The sequence below is a fragment of the Mirounga leonina genome, unplaced genomic scaffold, assembly GCF_011800145.1.
Source record: "Mirounga leonina isolate KUSES-001 unplaced genomic scaffold, KU_Mleo_1.0 Mir_168, whole genome shotgun sequence".
NCBI lineage: Eukaryota > Metazoa > Chordata > Mammalia > Carnivora > Phocidae > Mirounga > Mirounga leonina.
In genome coordinates this window covers 58,305,627-58,316,482 of record NW_023270426.1, presented here as the reverse complement: position 1 = coordinate 58,316,482, position 10,856 = coordinate 58,305,627, and the positions used below count along the sequence as shown (strand labels likewise).

The 10,856-nt window shown below is 36.5% G+C and overlaps 1 non-coding gene across 1 annotated transcript; it reads left to right on the top strand.

Annotated features, from left to right (window-relative positions):
• Window positions 1-10,260: 10,260 nt before the first annotated feature.
• LOC118017213 lies at window positions 10,261-10,365 on the top strand. The gene has a single exon (XR_004681078.1). It is a non-coding gene; the product is annotated as a U6 spliceosomal RNA (small nuclear RNA).
• The last annotated feature ends 491 nt before the right edge of the window (window positions 10,366-10,856 follow it).

Here is a 10,856-nt window from a genome sequence, read left to right as displayed (position 1 = left end):
GTAATTATTACTACCATATTGACCAATAACTGAAATATGTTTTTTAAAAATCAGGATACTGTTTTACAAGAAAAGGCAAACAGCCAAGGATTAAAGGGTGTTGCCTAATAAACATAATGGCTTATATCTTATAATAGTAATGTTGACACATCCATTAGTTAGGTCAATCAAATCTTTGTATGGACAGAGAAAGAGGAAAGTAATCCTGCCTAGTACCTTCCAGGGAGAACAAATTTGTCTGGCTTTGTAAAAGACAAGTGTAGTTTCAAATCTTACTCTGCATGCAATCTCTTGTGATACGTTCTTCTGGTTGAATGATAATGAATAAAACCTAGCCTCATGCAAGTGTGTCTGTTTCTAACCACAGATAGGTAGTTGGAAATGGGAGGTATGTTTTCATAACATTTTTAGATAGTTGAGAATATTCTTTGATTCTACAACCAAACTTAACAAGTGGTGATTTCTCAATGGTTAGTTGTAACGTGGAACCATAAGACTTATCAATGAACTTATTCCACTCTGTTTCATTAAAATTAATTGGTCTATGTTGCAATTTGAATGGATCTTTTAACCATAAGTGATTTTGTAACATGATACATTGGTCATTTCGAAAATTGTGACCCAGTGAGTTTTGAATATCTTCAAATATTGACACATTTCATTATACAATATCAAAATAATCATGTCATCTCCATACAGGCAACACTATGTTCCAAATGACAGAAGAGCTACATGGCAGCAAAGTTTCTGTCACTCTAAGTGATCTTCCAGGTTATTTAAATAACCTGGCCTTGAAGAAGATAGTACTAAAAAAGATAAAGAAGCTGCAATGTCTAAAGAACTGCTTAATACCCATTATTATCACTGCTGATGACATCAGAAAAGATTAGTATTAGGAAGCTTTCAAGTTCATGGTAGTGAATGCAAATTTTCCAAAATTCTAATTTTCACTTGAAATCTCATATTTTGTCATTGACAATAAATGCTGTTCTTGAATTGACATTTATTAGAAAATATCTGACAAAACCCCAAAATAATCATATTGTGTTTTCAGTCATTCTTTCAAATAACAGTGGTGTTCCATTAACTTGCAACTCAAAGCACAAGCAATGTTTCCCAAAGACAATCATGATACTTGAAGGATGTAGCAGAAATGCTTTATGTGTACCCATTTTGTCACACAAAACATTATAAACATATGTACTCAAGGGTGGAGATATAATAAAATTAATAACTTAAGCTGCGTCATCAAGAGCACTATTAAAGAGATACTGATTTACTTTTCTTGCAAGTATGTGGAAGTATATACATACAGTATCTACAATTTCAATTTGGTGCCACTCCCTTTCTGCTAAGATTTCAACAATTTTCCCACTGTTGCAGCAATGCAAATGTTTCATAGTGTTGACTATGAAAAAGGCAGTAACATCTTACTATTATTATGAAAATAGCTTTGAGTTTGCAGTCTGCCTGAAAGAGTCAAAGAGACTCTCTGGGAGCCACAGATTACACATTCAGAATTATGGGGGGGGTTGAAATTTAATTAACTAAATATCATTCAGCATGTTGAAGGAACTATTACTTTAAAAAGCTATTACTATATATTCAGTGTCTTAGGAAGAAAACTGCCCACCCACTCTAACCCTACTTTGTTGTAGAAACCAATAGTACAATTTTCCATATTCAAAATGTTAGAAACAAGGATTTTCATAACATACATACATATGTATACACTTATATATATATACACATAATATAATATACACTTATATAGATATATATATACATAATAAACAGAGAGCTTGAAATTTGTCATCATGGTTTTGAATAATATAAAATATAACATGGTCTTGAACATAGCACTTTAGTTCATTTATCTACCTAATGAGATGGAGATGCAGCTTTAGTCACTAAAACCAGTCCAGACCTGGTTTTTTACTGCTCAAAGGCCAGACTGCCAACCCCCCCAAATCCTGTGACCTTATTGCCGAACATACTACTGTCATCATATCTAACAGTGCTATACTCTATTATTCAGGGAAGAAGGAACTATGATATTTACCTCTTCAATCTCTTAACTGCATCATTTTATGGGACAGATGCTAAGGGAGAGGGAAATTCGCCAAGAAAGTTCTAAAACGACACAGTAATTAGCTAGAGACTTCACTCCTCCCCCAAGACTAAAAAACCCAACATTCCTGGGATATTACATGGGGAAAAAAGTGCCCTTTAAAAATACTGTATAACATACCTCTGCACTTTCTAGCTTTCATCTGCCAGCCCACATAATAACATTCCTTCCCACACATGTCCACATTAGGTCAAATATCGATTTTGGAGCTGGATGAATAAAATAAAATATTTGTGAAAGAGCAAAATATCAGTCACATCCAGCCAGCCAGATATTATCAAATATCAAGGAGCCAACATTTAGATTCTCTAATGTTCAGACTGTCAGTAATAGGACCCCTATGAATTTAAACCCAGACTCTTCTCATACGTTCCTTTTATATTTGAGGAAATTTTTATAGAAAAAAAAAAAAAAACCTGATATTATTATCTTCATTTTCCTATGAGGTCACTGGTTTTCTTCCTTCCTCCTTCCTTTCTTCCACAAATATTTTTTAAGTACCTACAATTTTTTGAGTGCCAGATACTGAGTACTGCAGTATCTCAGAGAATAGCATTATGCCTCATATGTTTGGCTTTTTTAATCTATAGAAGTGATTACAGAATCTTTGAGAACTAATGCAAAAGAAACTGTACCTACAATACACAATTATCTAAGACAGTAATAGCTTATTCCCTGTAATTAGGAGTTTCCCCCAATCTCAGCTATCTTTTCTTCTATTGTGTCCCAACTTCTGTGCTGATGATTGCATGCTGTTTTTTTAGTATCTCCTGTAATGTATATTATTTTTGGTATGGATAATTTCCTGGCTTTTACTCAATTCCACTCATTTAACAACATTGACTATTCACTTTGTAAACAGCCTACTCTTTCTTGCTTTGCTGTTTTTATTGCTGTCACTAAAATTTAGACTTCCTTATCTTCTTCCATATTTATGAACTGTATATAAGTCAGGGATGACAGTTTATCATGACATTTAAGTACAATCTTGGGCTCTGAAGTCACACTACCTAAATTTCGAATTCCAACTCAGTCATGTCCTAGCTTTGGGACCCTAAGCAAATCACCTAACCTCTTTCTAGAAGCCTCTGTTTTCTCAACCACAAAATGGGGCTAATGACAGTAACTTCCTAAAAGATTGCTTTGACACTAAATGAGATAATGTACACAAAGCTCTTAGCATACTACCTCAGGGGTGTATAGTAGGGAACCAACAAATATTGGTCCAATAAAATTAACATGGTGAATGTAATGTATGGTGATTAACATAACATAATAAAATAAAATAAAATAATTAACATGGCGAACAGATTAGATTCTCCCTAAATTCAATTACTATCTTGATTGCTACAGCTTATTTAGTACACCTCCCATTTTCATTGAGGATGTTGCCTTGGACAAGGAATTAAAAGTAATTGTCACTTTTCCTTGGAATTTGAATACTCATTTGAAAGTTAAATAGCCATATTAAACAGTATATGACTAAAACGCAGTAAGAGTGACCCAAATGGAAAGTACTGTGAGATTTCGAAGAAGGGAGAGATCACTATGGTCTGCATGGTCAAGAAGGCTTTACTGAAGAGAAATAAAAGGGGTGAACTTAGTAAGTAAGGTAAAAATTAGTGGAACCTTCATGATAGAGCAGGCAACAGAAACAAATGACAAAAGCAGAAGAGTGCATGGCCTTTCCCAGAATGTTCTTTGGCCTCATTTGCTTACTCCTCCTCTACGGGAGATCAGGTTGGAAAGTACATTGAGGCATGATGGTAGAGAATCTGGGATGTCTGACTGAAACATTTGAACATATTATAGAATAGCAGTCACATTCATTTATTGATTTAGTCAATAAATACATATTGAATGCTGATTATGTGAAGTACTAAGTGCTAGAGATGGAGCAGTGGGAAAAAAGCCCTGTCTTTATGGAATTTATATTCCATTCTCACACCTAAATGCCTACAGAGGTGCAGCAGGTAACAGAAGTAAGCCAAGTAGTCGGGATAAGTCATGGCAAGGTGTGAAGTTGAATTCTGTGTCAACCTGAGTGGGCCACAGGGTGCCCAGATATTTGGTCAAACATTATTCTGCGTGTGTTTGTGAGGGTGTTACGGAAAGAGATTAACATGTGAATCGACAGACTGAGTAAAAGCAGATTGTCCTTCCTAATGTGAGTGAGCTTCATCCAATCAGATGAAGGCCTGAATGGGCCAAAAAGGCTGAGTACTGGAACTCCTGATGCATGACTGCCTTGGAACTGGGTCATTGGGTTTTTCCTGCATTAGTATTCAAACTGAAATATCAGCTTTCCTGGGTCTTCAGCTTGCTGACTACAGATCTTAGGACTTATCAGCCTCCCTAATTGTGTGAGCCAGCTCCTTATAATAAATCTCTTTATACACACACACACACACACACACAGTGAGAAACAGAACCAGTAGGATGTATATATACATACATATACATACACACCCACACACCCTATTAGTTCTGTTTCTCTGGAGAATCCTGACTAATACAGTGGGGATGAGGGAAGGGAAACTCTAAAGTGTATGCCTGGGGCACCTGCGTGGCTCAGTCAGTTATGCGTCTGCCTTTGTTAGTTAAGGTCGTGATCCCGGGGTCCTGGGATCGGCCCCACATCCGGCTCCCTGCTCAGCTGGGAGTCTGCCTTCTCCCTCTGCCCTGCTTGTTCTCTCTCTTTAATAAATATAATCTTAAAAAAAAAATAAGTGCATGCCTAACTCCAGCTGATGGTTTCCATGTGAGAATGGGACCCACTCCGCTAGACCATTTATTTATCAAGAAAAGCCAGAAATCTGAGTTTTTTGCTATTTCAGTTTTAAAGTACTGAGAACAAAGTTTTAAAAAAAGGCACATCTCATCAGCTAAGCAAAAGCTGTCTAAAGGTTATATGCATCCCAAGGCCCCCAATTCCTTACCTCAGCTTCAGACAATTAAGAAACAAGAGAGGTTTTCTGAGCAGGATTATTCTTATGTCAGTTCATGTTAAGAATTAGAAGACAGGTATACTAAGGACCCAGAGACTAGTTAAGAGGTCCTTGTTATAATCAAAGTTCAAATGATGAACAGTCCAGTATAATGTTATAATATTGAGACGCGAAAAAAAGGAATACTTGAAGACGTGGTGCTAATAGACAGGGATGAAGACTGAAACTTGTCATTCCAAGACAAGGTTGATGATTAGGCCACTAGCAGTATTCCTTCTCTGACCACGACAGCACTTTTAAGTCTCTGATTTAATTTCCTTGACTAAAAAAGAAAAGCTGGCTCTGCTAAGTATGTATTTTGTTGTTAAACTAACACCAATTAATTTATTAGGTATACTTCAAAATTCCATTGGCCTAAGAAGTAAGTTGACTAATCACTCATAGAACAGCCTTAAAGGGCAGCTGCCTTCCCCACATGGACCCAGAGATCTAGGCTTCCTTCTCTTGAAGCTATACTACATCACGGGGCCTCTGAGTCCTTCCTTTGCTCTGGGTCAGTAGAAGGTAAGGAGCCTGGAGAATCCAGCAGGGAATTCTGATGGGCCTAGTCTGGTAGTAAAGCACATCACATTTTATCAAGTAGAACTTAGTCACAAGGCCATACCCAACTGCAAGAGATGAAGAAGAAAGTAATTTGATGGAAAATTAGTAAGGGTGTCACACTAAAGGAATAGGTATTTATTCTCTTTGAGCTTATTTTCTCAACTATAAAATGAAAGGTTTGGATTTGGTACTTTCTGAGATTCCTTCCAGCTTATTAAGTTTTTTTGTTAGTTGAGTGGTTTCTTAACCAGTAGTGGAAGAAAATAGAGCAGAAGCCAGAATATTTCTACCCTTGATTTATTACAGGATACATAGAGAATAATATCTTGTCCTTTCTTAAGACACCTTATAACATTATTCTAACTGCTGGAAAGCAGTGTTCAAATTATATATTTCATGGCATTTTATTAGCAATTATTATAACACTGATCACAAAGGATTTACATCACATGATATTTCCTTCCTGTATTTCTAGATAACCACAGATCTTTCTGTAGTAATGACAATGAGTATATACAAAAGGATAACGTACTTCCTTAGACTTTTACTTAATTAACACTGAATGGAATTATGCTTAGAATAAATAAAAGATGAACAGCTCTTCTTTTCATTCTTATTCTCTCTTTTTCCTAACAAAAATAATTTATAATTTCAACTTTTCCTGCTGCTTTTCCAAAATCCTAGTTTTAAACCCAATCAAAAGATGCTAACATATTCCAAAGTGAGAGAATGCTTTGGATTCTGTACTACTCCTGTCTTCTTCATCTTTAAGAGATTTTAAGTCTTTTCTTTCCCAAGCTGCCAGTTACACTGAATTGTTCTGAAATGTGAATGAATTTTTTTGTGTAAATATGAGCTTCCACCGACTACAGCAACAATAAGAACTTCACACTTGTCATTTACTAAAACCTGCCTTTTGAGCCCTGTCAGTCATGGGCCTCTACATGTGTGTTTCTTGGTTGGAGCAGCGTTGTTTTATGGCAGCTTCTGTTTAGGAATTCATGTTGCTACTTGGCATTTATGTAGTTCAGCTGTTAGAGAGTCAGAGTAAAAGGAAAGGAAACATGCAGGAGGGAAGGTTTCAGGAGCTAAGAGGGAAATAAGAAAGGGCTCTGGGTTAGGAAATAACGATGCCAGCCGTGTGGCAGCAGTAAGCCACAGGCACAACCCCTGAGTTGAGGACAGACAGTATGGCAGAGCAGACACGGCTCACACCCATCGTGCTGATCTGGGCGGCCGAGTGCTATGATAAAGGGCAAGTGTTGCATGAAATATCAGCAGTTACGTTCAACTGTCCAGCTTTTTCATTCCTTTACAACGTTGAGCTTGATTACAACATGTGCCACTGAGTTTAGATGTGCTTAAAGCAAAGACAAAGAGACTCTGGAAAAGACAGGCATAAAGATGAAAAACTGAATACTTTGGTCCCTAACCAGGGTTGACAGAACTGTGCATGATTCATAATGTGGGCTCAAATATGCCCAGAAGATCAGATATTTATCCAACATTTATCTGCATAAAACTATATCCCTTGGGGCTCTTTTTTAATGGGAAAATAATAGGAGTAGGCTTTCTCTGGGGTTCACAAACACTTTGAGCTTATTAGTCTCAAATCACTAGGAACCTTGAATTTAGAGATTCGAGGTTCAGAGAGCAAGCTTTTTTAGAATATGTAAACAAAGAGCAATGTAAATTAAATTTCACCCCTTTTCCATGTAACTCCAGGAAAGGTGAGATAGGTTCTCAATGTTGTTTAACTGACATCTTCTATTTGTGCTTGCCAAGGAGAAAATGTCGTTTTCTAAGGGTTCTTCGGAAGACATAACCTTGTAAAGAGAGCTAAATAGGCAGAGGTAAAATAAAATATGTATAGAAGTTAACAAATTTTCTTCAAAAATAATTGCTTCCATTCTACAGGTGCTCCACATCTTTAACCAAATAGTTTGAGACTTGTGTGTAATGCATTTTTTTATTTGTTGTGAAGTCCATATTGTAACATATCCATGTTTTATTAGTATTTTAATATTGATATATTAATATTTTCATATTATCTTGGTAGAAAACCTCTCTAAAACAACCAAATGCAAATGACTATGAATAACAAATGATAACATCAGACTTTAAGATATGAGGACAACATAATATTTATAGCAGATCTCACTCCTTTCCAACTTTTTTGAGCACATACATATATTCTAACTTCATTTATGCTCACCCATTTTTAGGTTAAAAAAAAACCTTCAATCTAATAACTGAAATGGCATATCCATTATGGCAAAAATTATCCACACACTGTATGTGTATGATAGCACCCAACAGTAAGAATGCTGTCTATTTGTATACAATGAACAATGTTCTTACACCCAATATCCTTCACTTATAATGGGAAAAACATGACAGCCAAGGGTATATACAGCAATTTCCAAGCACTTACAGTTTCCTTCTTTTTAGTCATTTGCCAAACCAGAAGAGTAAATTAAATTGCCTTGCTTTTCTCTTCCACACTTAAAAATATATTTCAGCAACTGTTAGAGACTTAGGACTTTATTGTTTTAATATAACAAAGTGGTTAACTGAGGCATAGAGTAAAATCAGCTTTGTGTTTCAAAAGCTCAGCAACAGAAGTATTCTTAAGGTAACAAAATACTAGATGACTAAAAAAAAAAAAATTATCAATTAACACCCCAGTGCTTCAAATTCCAGTATCATTTTCCAAAGTGCTGGAACAAACAATCCTAAAATTTTTATGGAATCAGAAAAGACCCCAAATTGCCAAGGAAATGTTGAAAAAGAAAAACAAAGCTGGGGGCATCACGTTGCCTGATTTCAAGCTATATTACAAAGCAGTGATCACCAAGACAGCATGGTACTGGCACAAAAACAGACATATAGACCAATGGAACAGAACAGAGAGCCCAGATATGGACCCTCAACTCTATGGTCAAATAATCTTCAACAAAGCAGGAAAAAATATGCAATGGAAAAAAGACAGTCTCTTCAATAAATGGTGCTGGGAAAATTGGACAGCTATAAACAGAAGAATGAAACTCGACCGTTCTCTAACACCATACACAAAGATAAAATCAAAATGGATGAAAGACCTCAATGTGAGACAGGAATCCATCAAAATCCTAGAGGAGAACATAGGCAGTAACCTCTTTGACATCGGCCACAGCAACTTTTTTCAAGATACATCTCCAAAGGCTAGTGAAACAAAAGCAAAAATGAACTTTTGGGACTTCATCAAGATAAAAAGCTTCTGCACAGCAAAGGAAACAGTCAACAAAACAAAGAGGCAACCCACAGAATGGGAGAAGATAGTTGCAAATGACACTACAGATAAAGGGCTGGTATCCAAGAGCTATAAAGAACTTCTCAAACTCAACACCCAAAAAACAAATAATCAAGTCAAAAAATGGGCAGAAGACATGAATAGACACTTCTTCAAAGAAGACATACAAATGGCTAACAGACACATGAAAAAATGTTCATCATCATTAGCCATCAGGAAAATTCAAATCAAAAACCACATTGAGATACCACCTTACACCAGTTAGAATGGCAAAAATTGACAAGGCAAGAAACAACAAATGTTGGAGAGGTTATGGAGAAAGGGGAACCCTCTTACACTGTTGGTGGGAATGCAAGTTGGTACAGCCACTTCGGAAAACAATGTGGAGGTGCCTCAAAAAATTAAAAATAGAGCTACCGTATGACCTAGCAATTGCACTACTGGGTATTTACCCCAAAGACACAGATGTAGTGAAAAGAAGGGCCATATGCACCCCAATGTTCATAGCAGCAATGTCCGCAATAGCAAACTGTGGAAAGAGCCAAGATGCCCTTCCACAGATGAATGGATAAAGATGTGGTACATATATGGAATGGAATATTACTCAGCCATCAGAAAGGATGGATATTCAACTTTTACATCAACATGGATGGGACTGGAGGAGATTATGCTATGTGAAATAAGTCAAGCAGAGAAAGTCAATTATCATATGGTTTCACTTATTTGTGGAACATAAGGAATAGCATGGAGGACATTAAGAGAAGGAAGGGAAAAATGAAGGGGGGGGGAATCGGAGGGAGAGACAAACCATGAGAGACTATGGACTCTGAGAAACAAACTGAGGGTTTTAGAGGGGAGGGGGATGGGGGGATGGGTTAGCCCGGTGATGGGTATTAAGGAGGGCACGTACTGCATGGAGCACTGGGTGTTATATGAAAACAATGAGTCATGGATCACTACAGCAAAAACTAATGATGTATTGTATGTTGACTAACATAATAAAATAAAATTAAAAAAAAAACAAAAAAAAAAACAAACAAAAAAAGACACCTCAGTGCTTCCAAAAGAGGTATGAGTTAGACATGAGACTAGGACAGGATCTCGAGCATAGTGTTATGCCAAGCATGGTACAACACTGGGGCGTTGCTGATTTTTCTTTTCCAAAGGGGCTGATGGTATAATTCTAATTGACTATTAGAAATAAAGTCTTAAGAGATTTAATAAATGCATCCTGTAAAAAGGTTACAAACTAATATGTAGTCATAACTTACTTTTGAAACTGGCTAGTGCTCACTTCGGCAGCACACATACTGCAGTAGGAACAATCTAGAGAAGATCAGTGTGGCCCCTGTAGAGAGGACATATACATTTGTGAAAAGATCTGTGTATGTCAGTGAGTGCCAGGGACTAGGGGATGTGGCAAAGATACTGACTACAAAGGAACACAGTGGAACTTTTGGGTGGTAACAAAAGTGTTCTGTATCATGATTGTAGTAGTGGTAACATGACTGTGTTCATTTGTCAAAACTCATCACACTGCAGTCTTACAGTTGGTGATTTTATTGTGTGTGAGTTACATCTCAATAAAGCTGAAAAAAGAATTCTGACTTTCTTTCACCCCATGCATTAATTGGGATAATACAATATCATGAAAATCACAGGGACTTTTCCCCTCTATTCTTTGCTTGAGGAATTCAGGCATGGCAGAACCAGCAGGTCTTTTAACAATTTATCAGCCTCTTGCAATCAAGTAAAAATTCACCATATTTAGATACTGAAACAAGTAATTATTTCAATGGAAAATCTAATAGTTGCTTATCCCTAAACTAAGGGAAATGTTGAGAAACATAGAAGGTATTTTTTCTATTCTTTTTTTTTTAAG